General features: G+C 46.8%; 1 protein-coding gene and 2 long non-coding RNA genes across 3 annotated transcripts in view; 1 reads left to right on the top strand and 2 right to left on the bottom strand.

Annotated features, from left to right (window-relative positions):
- The window catches only part of LOC135385688 (acetylcholine receptor subunit alpha-like), a 341,733-nt gene that overhangs the window by 253,490 nt on the left and 61,113 nt on the right, over positions 1-27,130 (bottom strand). The window lies entirely within an intron of this gene.
- On the bottom strand, positions 4,576-5,269 carry LOC135383820 (uncharacterized). Its single transcript, XR_010420084.1, has 2 exons — positions 5,107-5,269; positions 4,576-4,752 (listed from the first exon to the last, which is right to left on the bottom strand). It is a non-coding gene; the product is annotated as an uncharacterized LOC135383820 (long non-coding RNA).
- On the top strand, positions 12,531-13,226 carry LOC135383821 (uncharacterized). The gene is made up of 2 exons (XR_010420085.1): positions 12,531-12,693; positions 13,050-13,226. It is a non-coding gene; the product is annotated as an uncharacterized LOC135383821 (long non-coding RNA).

Here is a 27,130-nt window from a genome sequence, read left to right on the forward strand (position 1 = left end):
ATATTCAACTCGTACTACGTTGCATTTTTGGAAATGTTGACTTATTTTCATTGTTTGATAGTTTTAGCATGAACATTGGATAGTTTTATTCTTTTAACAATATACTTTCACAAGGTTCGGAACATACTCGCCAATCTGCAAGCAGGGAGGAACTTTTGCATTGAGAACGCGAATTCATGAAAAATTGAAATGTCTAATTTGATATGTATTCCGTGGGCATGTCAAGACCAACAACTGCCGCAATTTTCAACGCTTCAAAGTCCTGCACAGCTCCATGTATCAACCGATAGACGTACGGATATTCCAACTTCCACAACTCCACAACATTTCAATATCGGAACCACGAACACCATATGCTCGAGTAGCCGGAGGAGGTAGTCTATACATAAATGGAGACAGCAGCATATCCTTGAGCTTGAGGAAGACAGAGAGAGTTGGGGAGGACACAGACACGAAGGCCCATATTAGGTAGCATATTCTTGAGCCTGAGGGAGACAGAAACAGTAGGAGAAGGCAAAGGCACGGGGGCTCATAAGGGAAGCATATCATTGAGCTCGAGGAAGGCAGAAACAGTTTGGGGGACATGGACACGGAGTCTCATACGGGTAGCATATCCTTGAGCTTGAGGAAGATAGAAACAGTTGGAGAGCACACAGACACGGGGGCTCAAATATGGGTAGCATATCCTTGAGCTTGAGGAAGACAGAGAGAGTTGGGGAGGGCACAGACACGAAGGCCCATATTGGGTAGCATATCCTTGAGCCTGAGGAAGACAGAAACAGTAGGGGAAAGCAAAGACACAGGGGCTCATAAGGGGGGGATCTATTGGCAGAAAGAAATATAGGTGGGTTGGGGGACACAGACACAAATGCGCCACTAGCTTGTTTAGTCTTCTTATGTTGATAGATGAAGAGTTTTATTCTTTCCACAGCACTGTCTAAACTCCGCCACTCTGGACAAAAAAAAAAGAAATTGTTATTTTATTTTGTGTTATAAATCGACTTCGCTCAGAGTGGGCAAAATATAAATGTTGTCAGTGAACATTACGCATTTCCTCCGTTTTTTTAAAGAACCGGCAAAGCGTCGTAGTTTCCGTTTCTCTCGGAGTAGGTGACGTCATACCGCTGTCTGGCATATGTCCTCTGGCCTGGTCTCCGCTCTCGGGCCATACGTTGGAAGACAGCCAGCAACTGTGACGAGGAGAGAGAAATGGGTCTTGCACGCGCAGTGTTGCCAGATGGGTGGCAGGTTGCGCACACTGTAACGTCATACTTCTCAAAACCAGAAATTATTTTTGTGGCACGGCAGGGCCAAGTAGGAAAAAATATTTTAGGATAATACAGTAAGGGTAGGGTTTCAGCGTTAAGGCGTTTAATTTTTCAGAAGTTCGGCGTGAAAAACCGATAGTTATTTCGCTCAATACGAACAGGCACTTTTCGGTGGTAATATTTTACACGTGAAGACACTCGGTAAAAATCGTCGAGAAACGAAACTCGCATTTCCAATGCATAAGTACACGCAACACTTAATTTACCCAAATTGCCGACTCTACTTAGCTGCAAAAAGGGATCAGGTTAAACGGTAAATACCAAAAACCCAGAAGCCTTGAGTACGTGACACGTAGGTTGCAATGAGATAAACGTATAAGGCGAGAGAGGGTTCTGCACGACACGGGATTTAGTCTGTAGTAGCACCTTAACGGAAAGAAGTTTGCTCTTTTTTTTTTCTCTTTTTTCTGAGGCTGAGAGGTACCCCTATGTGGCACTATACCTTGTAGCACCAGTTGGCAGCGTTACAGACATCAGCATCACAAATGTTGCGTCTTCTTTTTTCTTTATGTTTAAGTGACAGGTCCATACCTCTCTAAACAAGGAAGACTTCGAGGACTTCTAGGGCACACTGAAGGATGACGGTGTAGGGCTGGCTACTACTTTCTCAAAGATCACACGCAAATGTCGTCTGTGTTCAGGATGATGGAAACGCCGCTCGGAACCGTCCAGACAGCATGCAGCCATTTCGTCATTAAACATGAGCGGAGAGATAACACCTCCTTCCGGGACTCTAGCTGTTTTGCTTTGGTAGCTTGTGTAAGGAATTTTCCTAGCACCTCCCCACACCCCTGAACACCCCCTGCCCCACAAAAACTCCCTAATCCCACCCCAAAACAACAACAACAACTTTCTTAACGATGATGATTGAGCAGTTTCATCGCCAGGGCCTATACTCTACCGCATGGCTGGCGGTAATGTGGTGAAATATAATAATGAGTCACCTCACAGTGGGGACCGAAGCCCTGCGGTGTTCAAACCACCACAGACACACACAAAAATATCTTATATGAACGCACACAGCGGTAACCTCCTGTGATGGCCTGTGACTGCCCCAAAGAACGAAACTCCTGGCCTCTGTCCCTGGCTTGTGTCACTCTTGGATATTCTCGTAACACTGACTTGTCTGGACGATATACAGCGATCCAAAGAAGTGCCCTAACTGTGACGTCAAAAGTGTGGGGATCCCCCATGCAAGCCCTGTCTGTCCTTCTTCAACCTACCTTCTGTCTAGGTTGCTGTCCTTCTTCATGTCGTGGAATACAGAAAGTGTAAGGTCGTTGTCTCTTCTACATGTGTAATGAGGTCTTATAATACAATCCATTGAACATCGCCCACTTCTAAAGCCCCTCGTTGCGGGGGCATGGTAAAGGTCATGGTGCCAGAAACCAGTATGTGCGATTTCAAGATAACAATAGGCTGGTAGGACGGAATGATGCTGACTATCGAGGTGATTTCACAGGTACACCTGCGACGTCCTTCATACTGCAGGAATGACGCCTGTTTCTCGAAGAAACGTTACTTACGCTCCTCAGCATAGTGCGTGTAGGCGGGCCCTTGTACGAGATCTTCCCAAGTTCACGGGCGGATCGTTTTGTGGAGTGGCGGATGGCAGCCTTCATCCACATGAGGATCCTGACTCCTGAGCCCCACCTTCGGATTTTATTACTCTAAACGCCTCTTCTGCCGAATTCCCGTGAGCGGCTGTACAGGATACCTCCAGTGACTACGTATATAGGGAGCCTGCTCTTCACTCCTGCTTCCTGTTCATTGCTCTGATTGTCTGATTTTTTTTTATAGCAAGCCGGCATCAGCCTGGCTGACTTTTCCTGTTTTCTCTTCTTGCTCCGAATAAACATATCCCCCGCCCCATCTTGCTCTTCACCCGCCGATATTTCCGACGAGGTTAATGGTCTGTCAATGCTTCGAAGCACTTCCATTGGTGAGCAGCAGAGCTGAAACTTCCAATTATGCCAAATAGTCCCAGTTGGTGTATATGGAGACAAGTTGTTGCCAAACGGTCTCCTATGCGTCATAGCTAGGGTTCCGGGTTTTATTTATCTATTTATTTATTTTTTATAAAAAAATTCGAAAAACATATGCCGGTAAAATTTAAAGCAATTTGGATTTATTTGAAAAATTCCGCTTGTGAGAGTTCCTGCAATCGAGAGCTCAGCAAGAAGATACACTCCCCGATGACTGGCTGAAGAGGTTCGCTGCTTTTCTTGTCAAGATTGCCTCGTATCGCGTGTTACGGCCCCACGACAAGGATGGATGCATCTCTTGCCCCAAATCCACTGTGCAATGTGAGGGATCTCTACTGCTCAGAGGCACCTCCACATTGGAGTCGTGCATAAGGGCACTGGGCTACTTGACATAAGAGCATTTGAGGCAATTTCGGTCATTTCTGAAGTTTGCTTGGAAAGGTCTAGAGCCTAGGGTTTTTCGCCGTTTAGCTGACCTTTCCTCCTTTTTTCCTCTGTTTCTAATAAATATGTCCCCCCTAGGGTTTTCCTGTTCCTTTTTTGTATGTGTACGAATAATGTTTGCCCTTCCTCGAAGTGCATTAGGAGCACAGATGGCATGCAGATTGTCTTCTTGAAATGGCAACTACCTGTTGCAACGCAGACAGCAATAGGGTACGCAAGCTAAAGCTGCCCTGTGAATATCTCAACGAATATTTCGAAATTTTCACATCGCCAGGCGACTGTAATACAGATGTCGCTGCCTGCAAGTTCAGCATCATAACAGCGAGCGTTTCTGCAAGGCAGCCTCTAATATACCTAGTTATTTGTGTGAGTACGTACGTCGTTTCTCAGTCGTAGCTTTTTGTCCGAATTTCACTTATTAGCTTAGCTGCAAAAAAAAAAAAAAAAGACAAAATAATTCGAATTATCGATAAATAATAAACTCCGAAAACTCGAAACCCTGGTCATAGTAGTATTGGATAAACACGACTTAACGAGCAACATGACACCTTCATCCTCTCTCACCCCCCCTGTTACCCCCAATTTTGCAATTTGCACCCCCACCAAATTTTTTTAAAATTTTTTTTTCAATTTTTTCACTTAAAATCGCTCATACACGCATAAGAATGTGATAATAGAGCGTAGAATATAATTTTCAATTAATAAATTCAATTACTATTCATTCCAACGAGAGAGAGAGAGGAGGAAAATATCAAATTATCGTTAAGTCGTGTTATTCTATAATGAGACACACGAAAAGAAGCGCACATACGCATAAATGCACTTTCTAAACTCATTTAATAATTCAAGTCATTACTATACACATTCAATTCATTAATGTGTCAGTCCAGGTTCGGTAACAGCATCAGCCCATGGGCGCCGCCATTTGCAAAGCGTCACACCAGGCAGGTCGGAAAGCATCACGTCAGGTGGCAGCACCGCTGTCATCATGGGGACTTCCGTGGAATGCAGAAAGAAACAAAACAAAAAAAGTGCTAACGAGGGGAAAACACGCGCGAAAACAGGCACACACACACACACACACAAAATTTTCACCATCGCGAATATGTGCGGGCATGCACCGACGAGTATAGCAACAAGGGTCATTGACAGAATGGCGTACAAGGGAATTGCGAACATGTTTGGGCATGCACGGACAAGAATAATAACAACAAGGGGAAGACTTTCTGCTAATCGCAACAAGGTAAATCGACAAACATACACTACTCCAATACACGCTGACAAGTAATCGCAGTTAGGGGGTAGGTAAACGCGTCAACAGAAGAGGAAGTATTAAAACGACAACTCACCGACATCCAAGCATATCTGTGTGCACACACACCGCCCTCCATCTTCTTTACATGACTAAAGAGTTCACCAGCACATCAACGGTCACGATACGAGCGACGCGCCAGACGTCCGCACCCGACGAGAGGCAAACAGAAAACTGAATCTGGCGCCCTCTCCGCGGAGCATACGTCACACGCGCGCGCGCTCGCAGCGCCACCACGTCTGCCGTCGGACGTTTCGGTTTTGGTCTCGTCGCCCTTCACGTCTCGCGCGCTCGCAGCGCCACCACGTCTGTCGTCGGACGTTTCGGTTTTGGTCTCGTCGCCCTTCACGTCTCGCGCGCTCGCAGCGCCACCACGTCTGCCGTCGGACGTTTCGGTTTTGGTCTCGTCGCCCTTCACGTCTCGCGCATGCGCTTCGAGCACGGTGGTGGCGGTGGTGGTGGAGGATTCGCTTTCGTTCTGACGCCCATTTCTTTACGTTTTTTATTTGGAAGCGCCGTATAAAGGGAGAGCGCGCTATCCGCGCGTTATCATTCAGACCAATACTTGGAAAACACCATGTGTGGTTTATTCTCCTGCGTTTCTCGCCGTCGCCAGGAAAAGACAAAAAACGAAGAACTTCGCGAATTTATTCGCGGCATCGTGGAGGAAGCTTTTCAAGTCCACCGCCTGGAATGGTTGCAAGCACGTCAAGAAATGTGTCAGGACAAGATGAAGACGCTCGACCGCATCTTAGCGGCGGACAGACTGACGAGAAAAAAGTCCACCTTTAGTCTGGATAATCTGTATTGGGAACGCAGTTCCGACCTAGAGGACGACGACGACGTCGTGTAAATAAAAGCGATGTATTTCTCTACGAGTCTCAGTCTCTTCTTTTTCTTCGCGCAACGTGTGCACACACGTCATGTCTAACCCCGAACCTTTTCGTTTCCGCCATCCTTTTCGTTGTATTTTAAGCGGCCCCTCCATGTGCGGTAAATCCACATTCGTAACGAACGTGTTGAGGAACCTGAACAACGTCGTGGACAAGCCTCCCTCGCAAATATTCTACGTGCAGAAATATGCGTCACCGAGCATGCAGGACGAATTTGGGGACTCCGTAAAATTTACCAAGGAGCTACCTCGCGAGTGGGATACGTCGCGCGCCACGCTCATCATCGTCGACGATCATATGACCGACGCCAATTCCTTGAAGGATAAATAGCCGGGCTTGCGTAAAACGAAGGCTTCGTCGGAAGCGCAAATGCCTCTCAGCATGGAGGAAGCGAGGGGGTTCAGGGACACGAGTTCCAAGATGTCGCTCTCGTACATTTGTTCTATGGGAAGGTGACCGTGCGGTCCTTGTCGACGCACATGAGCTTGGGACACTCGGAAATCAAGAGGACGGTGACCGCGTGTGGAAGGGCTTTAGCGAAACGTAATTGCAGGCGAACGTTTCCTTTTCGCCACTCGTTCAAATGCGAAGGAGAAGAACACTTGTCCACGTCCAAGTTGAAGTAGAGAAGGAACCCGTTCGTTTTAAATCGGTCGTAGCTATACTTGAAATGTTTCTCTCCCAGTTCTTGCAAGAAGTTAAAGTAGGGAATTTTGACGAGGTCGTTCTGAAAGTCGTACTCGGCTCGCACTTGCTGACCGTCCACGGAGAGCATCGAATGAGACAGGTCGTAATGGCGGAATTTGTAGGGGTTCGACTGGATGTCACCGAGAAAGTCGGACGTGGCGAGCAGGACGACGCATAATTTGGAAGGCACCCTTTCGGGATAAACGTTTTCAAAGTGAGCGTCCAAGCTCCCGGCACTCAAACTCCGCACTTTGGTTTCCAATCCGCGTAAGACGTAGATAGCAGGTGTGCTCTGAAGGCGCCGCTCGTATTCCAAAAACAGGGAAGGTGCCAGCGTCACCTTTTTCAAGTGTAACGTCATTTCTTTAATGTCCACCTCGTAATTGTACGTTTTCTTGTCTTTGGGGACCGATACGAGTTTAAATTCGTCGTTGTTTAATAGGAAAATGATGCGAATTTCGACGGCAGGTAGCATCAGTCGCGGCTGTTGGAACAGGTCGGTATTGATCTGACCGACCAGGTTAAAGTATTTTCCACCCTTCGTCGCTTCGTAACGTTGTTTCGGACCGCGAGACGAGACGTCGTAATCGTTCTTTAAATGTTCGTCGTCCTCGACATAGAGTCCAGCCGCGTGCACTGTTTCTTGAGCCATAGGCGTGGAATGTAGCACGACGTCCAAAATACTCCTGTAGGCGTACAACTCGTTGGAACTGACGAGCTTGTTGTTCGCATAAACGGTGACCGTCTTAAACATGCCGCTCAACAGATGGTTTATTGGGAAAACGACATCTTTCTCGTCCATTTCTTCCCCGTCGTCGCGAACAATGCGCGCGGTCAAAGACACAAAGCTACCGTAGAGATCCAAGTGCGCCCTTTGTAAATTTTGAATACAAAACTCGATCACGGAATTATTTACTCCGTTGACCGGATAAAAAAGTTGGTACGAAGTATCTTCCACTCCGTATTGAACAGAAGGGCGGTCGAATATCATCACGTCACTCGTAAGACAATGCGGTGACCGTTGAGTCTGTATTTTTCCTTTCGTTGACGTCATGACGGGAGCGAAGTGGATATGTGACCCTCTCGCTCAAAAAGAACCAAAGATGTCTGCAGGTGCTTCGACAGGTGTGGCTTTTTGTTGTCTTTTGCGGCGTATCCTCCCATTGTTCTTCCCCGAGCCCTGCATGGAATCCAACACGTCTCTCCCCGTCGCAATTGCTGTTTTTTTTACTGCGCGCGATATTCCTTCGCCGTCGGCCAAATTTCGCGCCAAGCGCTTTAACGTTTTCTTGGCGATAGGTTTTATTTGTTGCCAGATGGGTACAATAAATTTGGATATGTTGCTCAACACACCGCCACCGCGTTGAAAAAGGGGACCCGTATACACGGGGATTATTTTTGAAGAATTACGGTACATATTTGAAATGCAACGTTAGATTGGTTCTACCTTTAGATCGCAACGGTAAACGTCTTCCCGTTTCGTCTGCGAGAACGATCGTCACTGAGGGAATTTCGAATTGAGACAGGTTAAAATACTGGATGTTATCTAACGTGTAGGTAACGACGTGCTTGTCTTTCTCGTAATAAAAGGGTAGTATTTTTAATATCGGTTTTTTTCCGCTCCCCACGTAGGTGGGTTCTACGATATCCGTGTAGACGATTATGTTGTGAAATGGAGGTTCCAGGAGTACCTCGACTGAGCTCGTGGCACCCTCCTCCTCCCATGTGAACAGGGTACGCGATTCGAAACCCAAAAGCACGGCCAGGTACTCGGAAAGTCTTAGGGTGGAGGTTCCCTCGGAAAGCCGAATTTTACATTTCTGTTCGGCTCGATCGAAGCTGAAGTGCACGCGTTCACCAACGCGTTGGTTAATCGCATCCAGAAGTGCTTGGGGCGTAGCATAATAGCCGGGAGGTAGATGTACTTGCAATGATCGAGGAATTTTCGTCTTGATCACGAAAGAAAATTGACGCGTTACAGGGAGCGAGGTGCGCAGAGTTCCTTCTTGCCCCTCGACGGGTGTGAACTGTAGCAGCTTTAAAAAAGGTTCTGGAATGTTGAACTCTTTCGGTGTTTTCAGAGAGTAGACGTTATCCGCGAATTCTAGCGTTGCTTCCATCTTGTGCGTCTGGAAATACTTGTTGAGTGTGTTACGAAGGGACGTGGTTTGCGAATTCAAAGTGACGTCGCCGAAAGCGACGGGTGCGGCGTGCTCCAATAAGATGGAGGTGGCTTCGCGCTCGCTCATTTTAAGAGGCTTCACCGCACGACCTGATTCGCGTGATGCCAGTAACGAGTCGAGCGCCTGTGCGAGCCGAGGGTCCAATTCCACGGCTTTCACGTCTTCGGGTAATACAAAGTCGTATCGCGATTTATTGTACACGAAAGAAACGCTAAATTCCGAAAGGGCTTTTCCCAAATCCCTCTCGAGATCCGAGGTGACGCGAAAAGTTCTCCCGGCTTCGACCGTGTCCTCGAAAGAAACCTCGATTTTTGCATCTTGCTTTTCGTATCCGATATTTAAAAAATCGTTACTTATGCTGAGATCCATCAGGCCGACTTTATAGCGATCCGAGAGTTGAAGGGGAGTATCGAAAGCTACCGTGAAGGCATTGAGTTTATTCGAAGGAAACTTATCCATGCTGGCGTTCGAGAGCAGGTGGACGTAGATGTCTGACGTCATTTCCCAATCTTGACCACGTCGCTGCTCGGAACCCAACTGTCGTGTTCTTTGTCGTAACCGAACCAGCGAACCAAGGAGAAGCTCTGACCGTTCAGTTGCTTCTTTCTCAGCACTTTCGTTACTGGCCAAGGCTGATTGGCGTCTCGGGTTACGACGAGTACCTCCTCCGGGTAGAAAGATCCGTCCACTTCCTTACCCCGGTAATCTTCCAGGTGTACGACGGGAGGAGAGGTGTCTCTCAGGCGGGAGACGGTGAAAATCTGAGGCGACCAACTCCCTTCCGAGCTCTTATGAAAATCTTTTCTGTGAAGTAGGACCCTCACTTTATCCCCCAGTTTGAGCTTCTTTTTCACGGAGGGTACGACGGGCTTCCCATTTATCTTATTGAACAGCTCCAATTCGTTTTCGGGTGTGACTTCGGACGGGCTGATGCCCAAAGTCCTGTGTTTGGTGTTGTTGTAGTCGCGCACGATCTTCGGAAGCGCGGAAACAAAGTGGTATTTTCCCGTTACTCTAAAATAACGGAATATTCTGTCGCGTAAAGTGCGTATCATGCGTTCTGCCTGCGATGCTTTGATTACTGGAGAGAAGGTCGAATACAAGTGTACCTTCTTTCGTGAGAGATACTCCTTGACGGTCTTGTTGTAGAATTCCCCGCCTCTGTCGCAAAAGATGCGTGTAGGTACGTTACCACCCCGAAAAAGTCGCATCATGGCCTTTTTCATTTCGGCGGGGCGTTTCGTCTTTAGCGGGAGGGTGCGCAGAAAGCGGGAGAGGGAATCAATCGCCACGAGAATGTAGCGGTAGCCACCGTTGAATCTCTTGTATTTTGAAAAGTCGGCGAGATCCATTTGCCACACGTCGTTGATCTTGAGCGCGATGATGCGTCTCCTATTAAATTTTCTTCTCACCGGATGGTGAAGGGTGTAGGCGTCCAGCTTTCTGAGAATGGCAAGAGCCTTCTTTTTGCTCAAGTGATGCGCTTTTCTATAACGTTCCACACCCCCCAAACCACCCTCTGGTTTCTCATATCCCTCCATAAGTCGTCCACGCAATTGAGGCTTGCTGCTGCTGCTGCTGCTGCTGCTGAGACTCGCGAGGTTTGGGAAGGGAAATCAGGCGCAATAGTTTCGAGACTTTGGGGAACCAGGAAGGTTTCTTCCCCGTCTTACGTTGTAACAAATAATTAACGAGTTCGTAAACGGAGGAGTGTCTGATGGGCTTGCCCGACACGGAGACACAACCCTCGCTATCCCAGGAAATAACTTTTTTTAATTCCGAGACGACTCTTTCCGCTTCCTCTTCGTCAACCTCTGGAGAGAGGAGCGAATAGTCAAAGTCATTTGTAGCGTCGGACGTCTTGTTTTTATTGTCGTAGGGATCGAATCCGTACTGCTTGAGTATGCGGTACAGTGCCTGCAGTATGAGTTTCACTTTGACGTCGTCACTCTCCTTAGAAGAAAGAATATTTCCGATAGAACTGGTCACTTCAATTCTCTTGGCCATTGTCGAAAAGGTTCAACACGGCGGAAAGCAGGAGAGGAACCACCGACGAAAGAACGCCCTGCCCTCGCTGCTGAGACAGATAGTGCTTCAAACGTTGCGGATTCTTGTGAATCTTTTTGTATGCGAGCCGGCGTAAGAAGCGTTTGTGCTTCTTCAAACGCGCGAACGTATCTGGAGCCAACGACACTTTTCCGTTCAATACATTGAGACAAATTTCGGAGAGGTGTTTCATGTCGGAGGAGGAAGAACGTCTCAAGACGTGACGACGGCGCGGAGGGGGTAAAGTGGAAAGTACTTTGAGTAAAGTGAGATGAGGACGGAGATTCATTTCGGAGCGTAGATATATTGACGTTCTCCCGGAAAAATATTGCTACGCAACCTGTGGTCCTCGTGCGTATAGTTGTGAAGATCCACGAGTAAATAAGCGTGGGGTGACGACATCGCTTGTTTATATGCGTCCAGAAAATACTCTAATCTTTTTCTACCGAATAGCTGTTGGCCGAAATGTTCCATCTGGTGCACGCTGCGCACGGTGCGCCACAGGACGACGTAACTGGCGTTGTAGGATATAGTTCTAAAATGGCTACTGTTGAAAAAGATGTTTTGTACGAGTAAGAAGATCGACGCGTTGGCGTGGTGAGAACCCCGAATGAAAAGATCGGTCACCTCCTTCAAGGAATTGGCGTCGGTCATATGATCGTCGACGATGATGAGCGTGGCGCGCGACGTATCCCACTCGCGAGGTAGCTCCTTGGTAAATTTTACGGAGTCCCCAAATTCGTCCTGCATGCTCGGTGACGCATATTTCTGCACGTAGAATATTTGCGAGGGAGGCTTGTCCACGACGTTGTTCAGGTTCCTCAACACGTTCGTTACGAATGTGGATTTACCGCACATGGAGGGGCCGCTTAAAATACAACGAAAAGGATGGCGGAAACGAAAAGGTTCGGGGTTAGACATGACGTGTGTGCACACGTTGCGCGAAGAAAAAGAAGAGACTGAGACTCGTAGAGAAATACATCGCTTTTATTTACACGACGTCGTCGTCGTCCTCTAGGTCCGAACTGCGTTCCCAATACAGATTATCCAGACTAAAGGTGGACTTTTTTCTCGTCAGTCTGTCCGCCGCTAAGATGCGGTCGAGCGTCTTCATCTTGTCCTGACACATTTCTTGACGTGCTTGCAACCATTCCAGGCGGTGGACTTGAAAAGCTTCCTCCACGATGCCGCGAATAAATTCGCGAAGTTCTTCGTTTTTTGTCTTTTCCTGGCGACGGCGAGAAACGCAGGAGAATAAACCACACATGGTGTTTTCCAAGTATTGGTCTGAATGATAACGCGCGGATAGCGCGCTCTCCCTTTATACGGCGCTTCCAAATAAAAAACGTAAAGAAATGGGCGTCAGAACGAAAGCGAATCCTCCACCACCACCGCCACCACCGTGCTCGAAGCGCATGCGCGAGACGTGAAGGGCGACGAGACCAAAACCGAAACGTCCGACGGCAGACGTGGTGGCGCTGCGAGCGCGCGAGACGTGAAGGGCGACGAGACCAAAACCGAAACGTCCGACGACAGACGTGGTGGCGCTGCGAGCGCGCGAGACGTGAAGGGCGACGAGACCAAAACCGAAACGTCCGACGGCAGACGTGGTGGCGCTGCGAGCGCGCGCGCGCGCGCGCGTGTGACGTATGCTCCGCGGAGAGGGCGCCAGATTCAGTTTTCTGTTTGCCTCTCGTCGGGTGCGGACGTCTGGCGCGTCGCTCGTATCGTGACCGTTGATGTGCTGGTGAACTCTTTAGTCATGTAAAGAAGATGGAGGGCGGTGTGTGTGCACACAGATATGCTTGGATGTCGGTGAGTTGTCGTTTTAATACTTCCTCTTCTGTTGACGCGTTTACCTACCCCCTAACTGCGATTACTTGTCAGCGTGTATTGGAGTAGTGTATGTTTGTCGATTTACCTTGTTGCGATTAGCAGAAAGTCTTCCCCTTGTTGTTATTATTCTTGTCCGTGCATGCCCAAACATGTTCGCAATTCCCTTGTACGCCATTCTGTCAATGACCCTTGTTGCTATACTCGTCGGTGCATGCCCGCACATATTCGCGATGGTGAAAATTTTGTGTGTGTGTGTGTGTGTGTGCCTGTTTTCGCGCGTGTTTTCCCCTCGTTAGCACTTTTTTTGTTTTGTTTCTTTCTGCATTCCACGGAAGTCCCCATGATGACAGCGGTGCTGCCACCTGACGTGATGCTTTCCGACCTGCCTGGTGTGACGCTTTGCAAATGGCGGCGCCCATGGGCTGATGCTGTTACCGAACCTGGACTGACACATTAATGAATTGAATGTGTATAGTAATGACTTGAATTATTAAATGAGTTTAGAAAGTGCATTTATGCGTATGTGCGCTTCTTTTCGTGTGTCTCATTATAGAATAACACGACTTAACGATAATTTGATATTTTCCTCCTCTCTCTCTCTCGTTGGAATGAATAGTAATTGAATTTATTAATTGAAAATTATATTCTACGCTCTATTATCACATTCTTATGCGTGTATGAGCGATTTTAAGTGAAAAAATTGAAAAAAAAATTTTAAAAAAATTTGGTGGGGGTGCAAATTGCAAAATTGGGGGTAACAGGGGGGGTGAGAGAGGATGAAGGTGTCATGTTGCTCGTTAAGTCGTGTTTATCCAATACTACTGGTCATGACCTATGTCTTTGGATCCCTTAGATCAGGGACTTCAAACTCAAACCGAGTCGCGGGCCGCATTGACTCAGACCACGTCTTGGGCGCCGCACCATGGAGAAGTTACAGTAATTAACATAAAACACGTTAAAATACATTCAAATAAAAATATACACAAAAAACAGGAAAGTGTAATTATTGTGGAGCTGGATGGTCTTGCACAATTTATTACTGAAAAACTGCACTTGAAACACACCAGCAGAAATAAATAAGCTGCCTCTCCAAACCTGATACTGAAAATGTCAAAAACGATTCCAGAGAAATATGTTCTTCTTCTCAAATGTTTATGACAATGTTAAGGAGCATTGAACTATCTCATTGTTTCCTATTTACGCACTGTATTGTTGCCATTGCTTACAGTTTCAACCTGACAAAAGAAATAGAAAACGAAGAGAGAAAGAGCAAGCTGACTTTATTCGCGCTGGATAGTTTTGCTCTAATATGACTTCTAAAATGTTTTCATACAATGGCTCTTGTACTGTTCTGTCTCCATTTATTAATGTTTTAGCATTAGAGTCCTTGCTAGGCAAGAATCGCGGCGTTGTCTGTCTGTAGCCACGGCGCGGCACTCATGCGCGGTGAAGGAAGGAGGGAAGGAGAGGGCGCGACGTGGCGTCGGCAGTGCTAGGCACTCAGCCTGTAGCGATGGGCAAGTCAATTCACTTTGGTGAACTAATCCATTCAGTTGAGTTCACTCCACTGAACTGTTTAAAAGAATAGTTCATTCGTTCATCTGTTCGAGATTTCACACTATCACGTGATATAGTGACGTCACAGGGCCAAAAAGTGGCTCGACCAAGAGAGATACAATAAAATGATCTTGCAATGTGGTTTTCCAAAGGCTCGGGAACATCACCATAGGAAATGTCATTTCGAGCAGCAGTACTATTGTTTGCATGCTTTTATTTCTATGGTCTTGCTCTCCTTGTACAACTATCACAAGACATTTGTTTCAGAATGTCAGGGATGCGAATTTATAGGTTATGCGTGCTTCTCGTTAAAAATGTATGTTTCCGGTTTCGCTACTACGCTGTCTGTGACGCGACGGCCCGGCTAAAAACAATGCAACTGCATGCTTAAATGCTCGCATATTGGTTACGTGCGAGTGACGTTTCATCACACCTCGTTCATTCAACGACCAATGGTAGCCCTCATTACAAACGTATTCGTTGTCTGGAATAGAGCGCTTGGTTTCCACAATGTCAGCCGCGAATATAGCTGGTGCTACGTTTTTGTTTCCGTGCAATAAAGAAAAAGTTGTTGTTGCTCCTATTGGCAGCAATCATGGAGATGCATGGGAGAAAAATTGTGAAGCTTGCATTGGTATTGCCGCGAGAATAGCGTGCCGGCCCCACGGCGTGCCAGCCACGAGCAGCCCAGACCAGAACGGCGCGAGCAGTTCATTACTGCGAGGAGCAGTTCAGAACAATCTTAGTGCAAACAGTTCTGAACGTCTGTGACTCTTGTTGAACGTTCGCCGCTCATGTAGTTCACTAGCTGGCTCTCCTCTCCCCGAGCCGCCCGCCCTTTCCCTTACGCGCATGCGCCGAGGACAGCCAACAGCTCTGATGGGCAGCGGCAGGCCAAGCGAGCAGTTCAGAACGACCCGCGGGGTCGTTTAATTCATCCAGTTCAGTTCCTTCACACAGTTCACACGTTCAACAGTTCGCTTGGGCGGAGCGCCACAGCCATATCTCATGGTCGCAGCGTTTCGCACAATACGCGTACGCGCCGTGGTGGTCTACCGCCCCTCTTCTTGCGCGCATGCGCTTTGTTAGCTTCACGAAACGCTCTATAGACGAGGCAGATGTCAGAAGCGTATGGTTGTGCGCTTGTGGCGAGGCCCAGTGAACTGAACTGCTGAACTAATGTTTTGCTCGTTGGTGAACTAGTTCGTTCAGTTCACCAGTTCAGGGTTCGTTCACGAACAACACATCACTTCTCGGCAGTGCAGATGTGGTGGTCAACCGGTTCGGACGTGTCTGCGTAAGCGCGCCATGGGTTATGAAAGCTGTGCGAAGGAGCGGCAGCGAAAGAAGGCTGACGCTGGAAATGGCGCCGCCAAGCTGAATCGGATGGCTGGGAATGCTGTCTTGCGTTAGCGTTGTGTAGGGTTGTGTGAAGGGTTGTGTAGCGCGTTCGAATTTTCGTCTCTCTACCTCTGTTCCTTTCAAATTTCCCGAAAATAATTTCGGAAGAGGCTGCTGCTTCTATAAGCTTGCGAACCTAGTGTGAGAATTAAGATGAGCCCGTCTTAACCCTCACATTAGTCACAGTGTTAGTTTACCAACGGGCACACCAATATCGGGTTGCCGTGACTCGGGTAACTTGTTGAGATTCATGAGCCACAAGAAGTGATCATATACGTATGCTCTTACTAACATGAACAGGGGCAGCACTCCGCCAGCCAAGGGTAAAAGGAATGCCTGAACAATCTGGCTTCATGATTATTATTTATTATTATTTTTAGAAGGCAGCTTCCTGTTGTCCGGTGGTCAAAAGCCCTCGGGCCACACAATAGCTGATTGCGGGCCACGTGTGGTCACCGGCAGCGTATTTGAGACCCCTGCCTTAGATTCTCTCACTATTGACGTCAGGTACCCATCTTTCACATACAACGTTATGACATGGAAACCTCCCTTCGAAACCTGATATATGATGCATAGAGCGGACAGCTGGCCTGTGGCCATATATTTCATTGCGAGCAATATGGCTATTCGTTCCAATGTTGTCACGAGGTCCTTGTCTGTGAAGGGCATACATAGTATTGTCTTTCTTTCAGTCAGGTACTCCCTCTCCGGAAACGAAACACGCAAATCGGGAGGTATAGTACATGGAGGGACCATAATTATCAGTGGTGCTGTTTTGTGTACTAATGTACACCAATATTCCTAACAGGATAAAATTAACACGTCGTAATGTACAATATTAAAAATGACTGAGAATACACATCGAGCAGTTACGAGAATACACATTGAGCAGCCATGTTCGTAACCAAACCATATTATAGGACTTCAAGCTGAAATATTTTTTTCTTTCTCGTGCATGGTGTCAATCAGTTCGATACACGTAGACTCAGATTGAGATTCAGATCCGGATTGTAGACAGCGAGGTTAGAAATTTGTCTCGCGCACATTATTGAACTCAACATGGTAGATACGCGATGGCAAGAATAAGAGAGAACCGATGTTCTGGCTAACCTTTTCAGTGACTTTCATCTTTCATCGGCAAGAATAACTTGTTTCATAATAGCTAGCTTCAGTATGACACAGAGAAGGTATAAGAACGAAATCTGCGAGCGTATGCAGATGATTTCGAAGTTCCTTTGTCCAGCTCTGGAGGACAATCATGATGTCTAAGACAAATAACGAACAGAGAGCTGGACGAGGCTCATATCGCGCGAGACAAAAGGAGCAAGCCTCTAATTAAAACTTCTCGATTTCGCGAGAACGGAGGAAGTGGAAGGAAGAAAGACTCCACCGTCGATTGTAATAATTTTCAGAGTTGCTGGTATGTGCGCAGAGAGGCAGCGTAGGGTAGACGATGAGAGTTCGTTTTCTAAATAGCATTCGATAGCTAAGCAGAGTTTAACACAAACACAGACACAGAGATGACGATGATGCGGGCCTGTTGCCCGCGTCATAAAGGGTAACCTCTGTCGCATTGCCGCCTGAAGGAGTGGTGATGTGAGCAACAAGTGTAACGAAAGTTTGTGGTGGGATGAATCGGAAGTGCATGTCACTGACGCTTATCAAGTGCATGGTGTATACTACTTAGGGCCCTTTAGTAATGCAGCATAGCAGTTAGAATGGTAACAAAACAGCCTGTTAAAAGCGACAGGAAAAACCGCTACATGACATCGTATGACCATGTGACGTGGTCATGTGACATGGCCACGTGACGACCTTATGGAGGTTTTTAAACGTGTTTGGCATAATGCCCAACTATGCAGCCAATTTTCGTTTCCTTTTAATCTTTCCTAGAATAGAGAGTTTTAGTATACCGTACGCTGTATAGCCTTTGCGTGCGTAAGGGATAGCGCTGATTGCTCTGTTCTGCGCACGCCCATAGTAGAAAGAGGGCTTCGCGCAGTGCATATAGAACCACCAACGCTACCTTTACGTACGCAAAGGCGATAGTGTACGATGTACTTAAACTCTCTAATATCGCGTGCAAACGTCTCAATATATACGTTGAACGACAAAAGGCGGGGAAAACATACCACAAACGGTTTCACAATGAAGAAATTCGAAATACACGAACAAATTTTGCTCAACAGGCCCTATGCAACATAGCAGACTTTCCTTCTTCACAAACACTCGAGAAAAGGTTTTACCTTGCACGCCAATACTGAATGTAAACATTTCCAGATTCTCAAAACACCTTCAAATGCCCTCGATGGCAATCGATTCCTAAATTTTCCCCAGTCGTATGAGCATTTCACGCAGCATCCAAGGTGGGCCGAAACGAAAGCTCGCTAGTGAAAGCAGGGATGTTACTCCACGGCTAACTTGGTCGTACCTTCGCGAGCCGCGTTATTTGTACGTCGCTAAGTTACTGATGTCACGTGCTAGACTCACGCTATTTGCGTTGTGTAAAACACATGGAACAGCTGTCTGTGCTGAATAAACTCCCCTAAGCCCACAAGCGAACGACTTGGCGTTGACGTGCAACTTGATGCCAACACGCATGAAACACGGGAAAACCTCTTCGGCTAGCATTACTATAAACTGTTGCACGCCGAAATTTTGTACTTTGTTAATCTGGCGAACATTCCGATGAACTCTGAATGTGCCCGGGTGTAGCAAGTCCCGCTTCCCGCAGGTAGCATTTCGATCTGGGTTCTGGATGAGGGCCTCACTTGATTGTTTACTTTGACTGCAATATCACCAGTGTTTCAATGGTTATTGCCTGCCAGGACAAATAAATGAGGAGTAGCGGGTACTCATAAATGCGACCAACCTCTCCGTGTATTCCTCCTCCACTCTTTCAAGGAGCATATTAAAGAACCAGGGAAGAAATGGGGTTACTTCGTCACGTAGGCTTAAACTGCTGACGTCACGCAAAAAGTTCGGGCTGGCCGCCCAATGCTGCGTTCGCCCAGCGTTCTCGTAAAGTTGATTACGCTGTGACAATACACCGCTCAGCGAAAATATTTTGCATGATGACTCCTGATGGACAGCTTGCGGGTATACGTATGAACGGATGCACGTTCCTTACCCGCAGCCAGGGCGCGACGCCGTGCTGCGCAGGTGCTCTCCTGTTCCCTAGACTCTTGTCCGGTGTCCACTAGTTTATGTACATGGCTGCAACAAACCCTACCTTCCTGACGGGCTTGGTGTAAACTCGGAATAGAAATGTGCACGATTTGAACTACTTCGCGGACACGCTCGGAACGTTAAAACCAGATATACTACTCACATCACTTCATGTGCTGCAATGGAGAGAATTGAAAGCGAAACGCCATGCTGTAATCGTCCCATCTTGTTTTACGGTTGCGTGCGTGACGGTTGTTTTTGGGCAAAACAGTGAGAGCTTCTGCCGCCCGAAAGGGAGTACGAAATTGCTAAAATGGATTCGTAAAACGATAACACAAGCACGCTAGGTAAGAAACGCAGAAGGCTGAAGGATGCGACATAAGCAATGTGAACAAAGGCAAACACTTTGGTGTAAACATGAAGACGTAGCAACATTTCTTCCAGACTGAGGAAGGAACGCACGGTGTTTGTTTTGTTGCATCCGTGTTCCTGCCTCCCTACGCTAAGAGTAAAGGAAACATCGACCATTCTACGATCAGTAGAAACAGAGAACAGAGGAGACAAAGATGTGTTATACGACATTTTATTCATATTTACCAGTGTTTACGGAATCGTATACTCAGCTAGAATAACACGAGCAGTTATATTTATAATTTCTCTACGTGTGCATTTTGTGTGTCCCACAAAAGAAAATGGAACCTCAAAGTGGTAGGGGCACATTGCACTGCTATATTTACACAGTGATTCCTCGGTACGCAGAAGTGTGGAGAATTGATGGGCTTAGGATTAGACGGGGTTTGATAGTACGCTCGCTCAATACGTTGGCACTATAATTAAATTCATTTGACAGTGTACAAGACATACGTGCGTTCCCAGTATGAAACAAAGAAAATAGCATTTGCTCTATACGCCAAAATTCACATGAACGGTTGCTAACCAGCGACCAGCGGTCCTAGGTCGCAGCAGAACCCATTATCTATACTGAACGCCACGCTTACATTCTGCTACGTCACGCGCCTTACTATCAGAGTACCACACCTCACCATCACAAGAGCATACTGACATCGCCACACCCTCAGAGTAGCACAACTCGCCATCACAACAGCATAGTGACCTCGCCACACCCTATCGTACATCCTAAACCTTTCCTGTACCGCGTACCTGACCTAAAGCTATCTCAGATTGTCGACGTGACATAAAGTTGACGTCAAATTTGTGACAAGAGCCTGTCCGCGTCGCTGCCATGCATAGTGCAGAGCGATGAGGCCTTACATGTTCCACCGTGGCATTTATCACACTGCGTAGACTGTAAAATATAAAATATTATGTATGTATGTATACTGTAAAATATTAAGTAAAATATTAGGGAGTTTTAGTAGCTCGCAAGCCTTCTACGAAAGATACGATAAAAGAAGCTGGCAAATGAAAGATCAACAACGTGATGTGAGCCACTTGAAAGGAATAAGGCGATTGGCGTGTCTTGTTTACAGAACCGTTTGTCATTAATATTTTAACCGAGCCGTCGTTGTTTAGTATGCACGCGAAGGTTCCCCACCTAGGCGAGTTTTATACCCTTTTCACATGGGCAGCGCTAACAGCGGTTAAGGCAACCGCGGTTACACGTAACCACTGTTCGCCGCAGTCACACGGCCAACCGAACGGGGCTTACGCCGCTAACCGTGGTTACGGCAAACCGGGCTTGGCAACCTCGGTTTCACGAGGTAACCACTGTTTCGCGTTTCTGATTACCCGACGTACGCGTGTAATGACATTTCCCGCAAATAATCACGTGCGTAACGTGAATGTAATGATTGTTAAGCTTTTAAATACTACCATTATGCTCTTTTCTTTTCATGATCAGCGTAATCAAAATATACCTAGCCGTTGTGTCACAATCACGTGGCTAGGGTCGTTTCAAACGATGCAACTTTAGTTGCGCACAACCAAGTTGCACGGTGTGAACGGCGAGGCTCTGGTTGCGCAACTCTAGTTGCAGGAGTTGCAGAGCCGATCGCTTCACGAGCGATTTCTCCTGCAACTCTAGCTGCAGCCCGTCAATCACACGGCTCCGCCTTGCAAGCGCGACCAATCAGGAAGGCTTCCATGTGTCAGTTATTGCAGCGGCGGTACGCGAGACGATGAAATTATCACTGACCAGTGGAGATTATGAAAATTATCAAACATGCAGGGGATTGAAGTCGTAACGAGCGAAAGTCGCAGTGCGATTGGACGAAAATGATCACAATGATGTTTTTTCGCGCCATCTGGCGAGCTCGTTGACCACTACGGCATTCCGAGTTGCTCGCCGTATGAAAAGTACCTTTTTTGGTGCAACTTCAGCTGCGTGCAACTGTAGCGGGAACCGAGTTGCAGCAAAAAGTTGCATCGTGTAAATCGACCACTGTTAAAATGTCACAAAGTGTCGTGTGACAACACACCGTACTTCACGATAACCGCGGTTTGGTCGGGTAACGGCGGTTAAGCGTAACCGCGGTGAAGACAACGGTCTTAGTGAATCGTGTTCACTCAAGCTGTTCGCGAACTGTTTTGCCACGACCCAATCAGATGATCAAGTTCTTAGTCACTTCCTGTTTTCATTGGTCACCCGGGAAACAGTCCGCAAATCGTTTGAAGAAGAACTGTCCACTAAAACTCGCTAGGTTGGGAACCATCGTGTACGTGCTAAACTTTTTTTTTTATTCACATCACATCACATCACATCGCGTGCTAAACAGCGAGGGATCCGTTAAAATATTAATGACAAACGGCTAGTTATCCGCAGACCCATTATTCTTAATCGTATCAATGTTTCACAACAACAACATAATTTCCCTGGGGCGACACGAAATCGACACGGCATTGTATTTGTTGTCGACGTGGCTGTTGTTCTAAGCTGAAACAAATAAGTTATTTCCTTGTACAGTGCTCAGTTTATAATTGGCTTCGACAAACGCACCAAAAAAATTTTACAGCGGTGGCTGTTAACCGGGGAAATTCTCGGGAAATCGCTGTGGTTGAATCACAAAACACTCCGCTTCCTTTCCTTTCTTTCTTTTTTTTTTCTTTTCTTAATAAACATACCCCTCTCCGCTTCTTCTCTCTTCTTCTCTGTCTCCTTCTTGACTGTCGGCATCGGTGACGCAAAACAAGTTAAAATAATCTAAAGCTAAGTAAAGCAGTTTTAACATACTCACAGATGGGTACGTTGTCCCGGAAAGTGTCCCGATTTCAGTGTGTCCTGTCCCGCTAATCCCAGCTCTACACATCACCACTCACTTCACTGATCACAAGGCAGTACTCGTCACTCTAAAGTATAGTTGTGCATATATCAGGGTCCATATACGTATAAAAGTGTCAGCATCCACACACGGCTACCGCTGAAATTCGCGTTACACAATCGTAACAGTCCTGTAATTATTTCTTGATCCTTTGTGCCGCCCGCGCGAAATCTCTCTTGCACACGGAAACGACCGCATGTGTGTCGCACTCGAGACCCTGCGTAATATCCCACATATACTCGAGAGCCTAAGAAAAATACAGGGATATGAGTGGACACTGCATCACGCCTATATTGCGTACCGTGATTGCAATTCAGTAAGCATACGCACTGCAGTGAGATACGGCGGAGGGCCATTTATGTAACGTTATCGCTCAGCATTAATCCAACTCTGGCGGTCTCAACGCAGCACGCAGATGATAGAGAGGGGAAAATTGCTTCGAAAGTCACGTCCCTTGAGTCATCCCTTTGTGCACGTATAGACGTCCAAGTGTTTCCTCCATAACCGAGGCGCACTGTAAAAATAGTGACCTCTATATAAACGCGAATAGGAAAAGAGTGATATTGGAACTGGAAACGCAGGCGTGCACTATTTGCACATTTGTACACAGTGTTTGCGCGTGTACCTGCGTGCATATTGCATTTGCAGTGCATTGCAGTGGTGCAAACAAAAGGGTGCAAGCGCTTATTCGTACCACACATGCGTTGCACTATATTCGCAATTATAGCAGTATATTTCCTTTCTAAAAAGAAACTTTAAAGGGACGGTCACCTCCGGAAACCCATCGATACAACCGATACCATAATAAATAAACGAAGTTGAAAGATCAGCGCTGCTTTCGCGGCAGCAGAAGTTCGGGCGGCGTGACGTGACTACTTAAGCCGAGGGTGAGCGATTTTTTACCTGGACACCTGCAAAACCTAGAACCTCAAAGATAGAGCAAACAGTACAGCAGCACATAGGCATAAGCGTGGAAAAAATTAACTGCATGACCTTCAGGGTTACGAGGGTACCAGGCCTGAAAATTGCGACGAAGCGCAGTAATCGAAATGGTCAGTCCTGAAGATTGCTTTAAAAAAAAACTATAAGATATTTTTAGCTATTTCCTGCGCTAGTGTACTTCCTAAGCACTAGGCTTCAATATATGCTGGAACGAAAAAAAATCGGAGAGGTCGACCGGACCACCCTGCCTCACTCCGCCTGAAATCACCCAGTTGGGATCACTGCTGTGGGCATCGTCACGACTATAGAAGTGGGAGATGAGAAGATGAGGGTGTTGAAGGCGTCGACCAATAAATGACTGCCTTTCAGTCAGCCATTTGCAATCTGTCCATGACGCACTAACTTCTCTAGAGGAAGTAGCCACCATCTCCCGTAGTTAGGCAGCAGTTTATAACCAACTCGGACGCACCTGTTAGCTTGCTCCTTCGTGACCTCCAGTATATTTTTAAACGGTTGGCCGTCGAACGATGTGTTTTGGCAGGGTTTGGTCTCGCAACTACTCAAGTCGAAAATGTTCTACTTTGTCATGAGAGAGGCCTGCACATAGTTTACGAGGCCTTATTTTCATGAGGACTCATTCGTAGCTTATCGATCCATGATTAACACCTGGGAGAATTGGCGAGACGACAGTATCTCGGTATAGAGATCGCTTCACCGTCTGTTCTCATTATGGGTGTGCATGAAACCAGCACTGGTTTCCCAGTGCTGGTTTCACCCAGTGGTTTATTCCCCACCCCCAAAACCCACCCAGTGGTTTCTTCCGAATCGAGAGCACGGGACTATATATGTGATTACAGGACAGCGCGCCATGCATAATGTGCTCAGGATGACAGAGACGTTGTTAGAACCACTTCTTCGACCCGCAGATGTGCACTAAACCGGGAACAAGTAACGTTATTATTCTTTCTTCTTCTTCTTCCTCATATAGGGCTACGGGTGCGATATCCGTTCGCTTGCGTCCTGGTTACCTTCTAAATATTTCATTACAACATACAGGGTGTTTTTTAGCCTTCACAAATTTTTTATAAAAAGCTATGAGAGCAGAATAGATGTCGTCTTTGCAGTCGAGGCCAGGCGGGCATCCTCTCGAAGAAAGTCTGCGACTTCAAGGTTACTAATTACCTAAAATTCATTAATTAGCTTTTTAATTAGGGGACTTCGGGCAAAAGCAAGACAGCACATTGACAGACTATCCTAGATGCAAGCCATTTCACGTTTAAAAAACCCTCAAACACGCACATGCTTTAAGATATCTATCCGCGAATTTTGATATGCAAATGAGCCGAAACCGAAACCGCGGCGATCGGGAACGCAGGGAGTACAGCGCTCATTTCATGTCAGAGAAAAAGTTTGGGCCAGTGCTGTGCTAGTGGAAAGCATGTGATATCAAGGTTCTACGTGATTAACTGTGTTTCGTCAGGGCGATCAGAACAGAGAAAGGGCGCATATCAGTCGGATAAGCGGGGTGGGGGACTGGCGAAGCCTGTCTGACGCTGTTACTTTTTCTTCAGCACTTCCCGTTGCGAAGTAAGCTCAAGAACACGTAATTCATTGGTGGATATGGGAGTGAAAGAGCGTCCTTTTGCGCTTCACCGCGACCAACCGCGACAAAAATATGCAAACCGAAACCAATTAATTACTGCAACAAATGACCCGCGTCGGTGGCAGATTTTTCTCTAAAAGGCCACCCACCGATGGTCCCAAAAGGGGGTAGTACCCATTTTCATGCCGACGGAGCCCTGCTTTAGAAGTTATGTTTTTCACGACACTCATTTAAATTTTTATGTAAATAATGAGCGCAACCCACTCATTCACACGGTGCGCAGGTTGTAGGTTGTATCGGACAGATACCTGTGCAAACAAAAGAAAGTTCTTCGATTGGTGCACCCGTTCGCGAATTATTTTGACCCGGGGATTTCACTGAAACACCCCGTATACTTTATGGGCGCAGTATACGGGATGAGACATAGTAGGCCTTGTGAATGAAAGAGCTGGTGGCGATCTATAATTACGCCGAAGGTAAGGCGACAAAAAAAAGATGCAGAATGTTTAACTCGGAACTCGCACATTTGAACTCTGTACAGCGAGATGCGAGTGTAGGAATCGAGAAAGAGAAGCTGGAATTACAGGCTTGCGCAGGTTTGTTTCAGCACACACAGGAATTGTGAATCCGAGCGGGTGGCGGCTCGCTCGGGTGCACCGCATGGTCACTGTTGGAGCACCTGCTCACTGGAATTTGAGCGAAATTTATTCGCATTTCCGATCGATTTCGACTTTATCAGACGGTGCAAGAGGTTATTGCCCTTTATCTCCGTAAAAAACTATAGCAACGCCACCATCGGCTCGTTAAGTCTGAAAGTTCTTCCGGGGGCGTGGGTCAATCCATCATCCCTGCAGTGTTTGGGCATCGAAGGATTATAGTACCCTTCTTCGCGGATACGGGATGGGGGTCTCGTCGTTGACTGCGATTCAGTGATGTCGTCGTAACTGAGGTAAACTTCTGTGCATCGCGCGACCCATAACAGTGACGGTGGTGGCGGTGATGGGACTGCTTGCCGTAGTCGGTCATGCTCAGGGGGGGGGGGGGGGGGGGGGGGCGGAGTCACGTCACGACTATCTCATGGAGGATCGTGCGTCCTGTGCCGACTCCACAGGTGACTGTGCCGACCTTTGTCGTAAAGTAGCACAGAAGTTATTTTTAATACCCTGTTTTCCTGTTTGTTACTGTTAAGCACGCCAAACAAAATACAGAAGCCGACACTGAAGATTTTTGTTTAAGTTTAATTTGTACAAGCTTTCGCGTGGAGGTCCACGCTTCCTCAGGTACCTGAGGAAGCGTGGACCTCCACGCGAAAGCTTGTACAAATTAAACTTAAACAAAAATCTTCAGTGTCGGCTTCTGTATTTTGTTTATGTGATCTACAGGACTTGACTCCCCTCTTCCTGACCTCTCTTCTTCTCCTCTTCTTCTCTCCTCTTCTTCTTGACCTCCCCTTCCTCGTACCTGAGGAAGCGTGGACCTCCACGCGAAAGCTTGTACAAATTAAACTTAAACAAAAATCTTCAGTGTCGGCTTCTGTATTTTGTTTATGTGATCTACAGGACTTGACTCCCCTCTTCGTATACGCATCTGTTAAGCACGCCAGTAAGATGCACCAAGAAAAGTAAATCACCCCACAGAGTCATAATTATCGCAGAAATCGAATATAAAGTACGCCGCAAAAAGCGACCACGCGAAACGGTGGTGGAGAGCAGTACCAGCCTGTGGCCTCGCGCTCACGCAACACAGTCCGCGCTCGCTGACTGGTTCAGAGCAGACATATACAAAATACCACAAAAAAGTATTTGAAATAAGATACAGAGTACATCAGCGAAAATATATTTGAAATACAGTACAAATTACTTACAAATAAAAGTACAAATAAATGTACAAACAAAAGAAAAATACGAAATACTTGAAAAAGTAATTACGATACTCACAAGATACTTTCGTACTCGGCATAAAGAACACACACCACGACACCCTTTTCTCTGTTTTTGCAACGCATTTAAAATAGCGCCTCAGATAAGGCCAAGGAAGTAAAAGCGCAGCCTTCGTGTGGGGCTCCATCCTGAGATGTGATCATGCGCGCAGCCAACAGTGACTGAAAACAACCCTTAGAAATCTTCTCCCTATATGGTATCTTTCAAAGCTAAAGGAGGTCAGCACTCAGGTCAATGGCATATCCGAAAAGCAGGTCCGAAATTAACCGAATTCCAGAAGCGGTTCGACCATCGACCTGAGAGCCACTTCTTGCATGTCTTGAAAAGTAATTAGCAAGATACAAAATACTGAAATAAGTATTTAAATTACTGTATTTCAAATACAATACTCAAGATACGTACATGTCTGGTGCAGAGAAATGTTGCCTGCTACTCAGCTGTTTGGGGCTCTCAAAAAGCATTGCTCCTGGCTCGGTCATGATTCGACCGCTCCTTTTATCCCCAATTCTCCGGGGGAACTGGCAAAA

Source organism: Ornithodoros turicata, chromosome 2 (assembly GCF_037126465.1).
Source record: "Ornithodoros turicata isolate Travis chromosome 2, ASM3712646v1, whole genome shotgun sequence".
NCBI lineage: Eukaryota > Metazoa > Arthropoda > Arachnida > Ixodida > Argasidae > Ornithodoros > Ornithodoros turicata.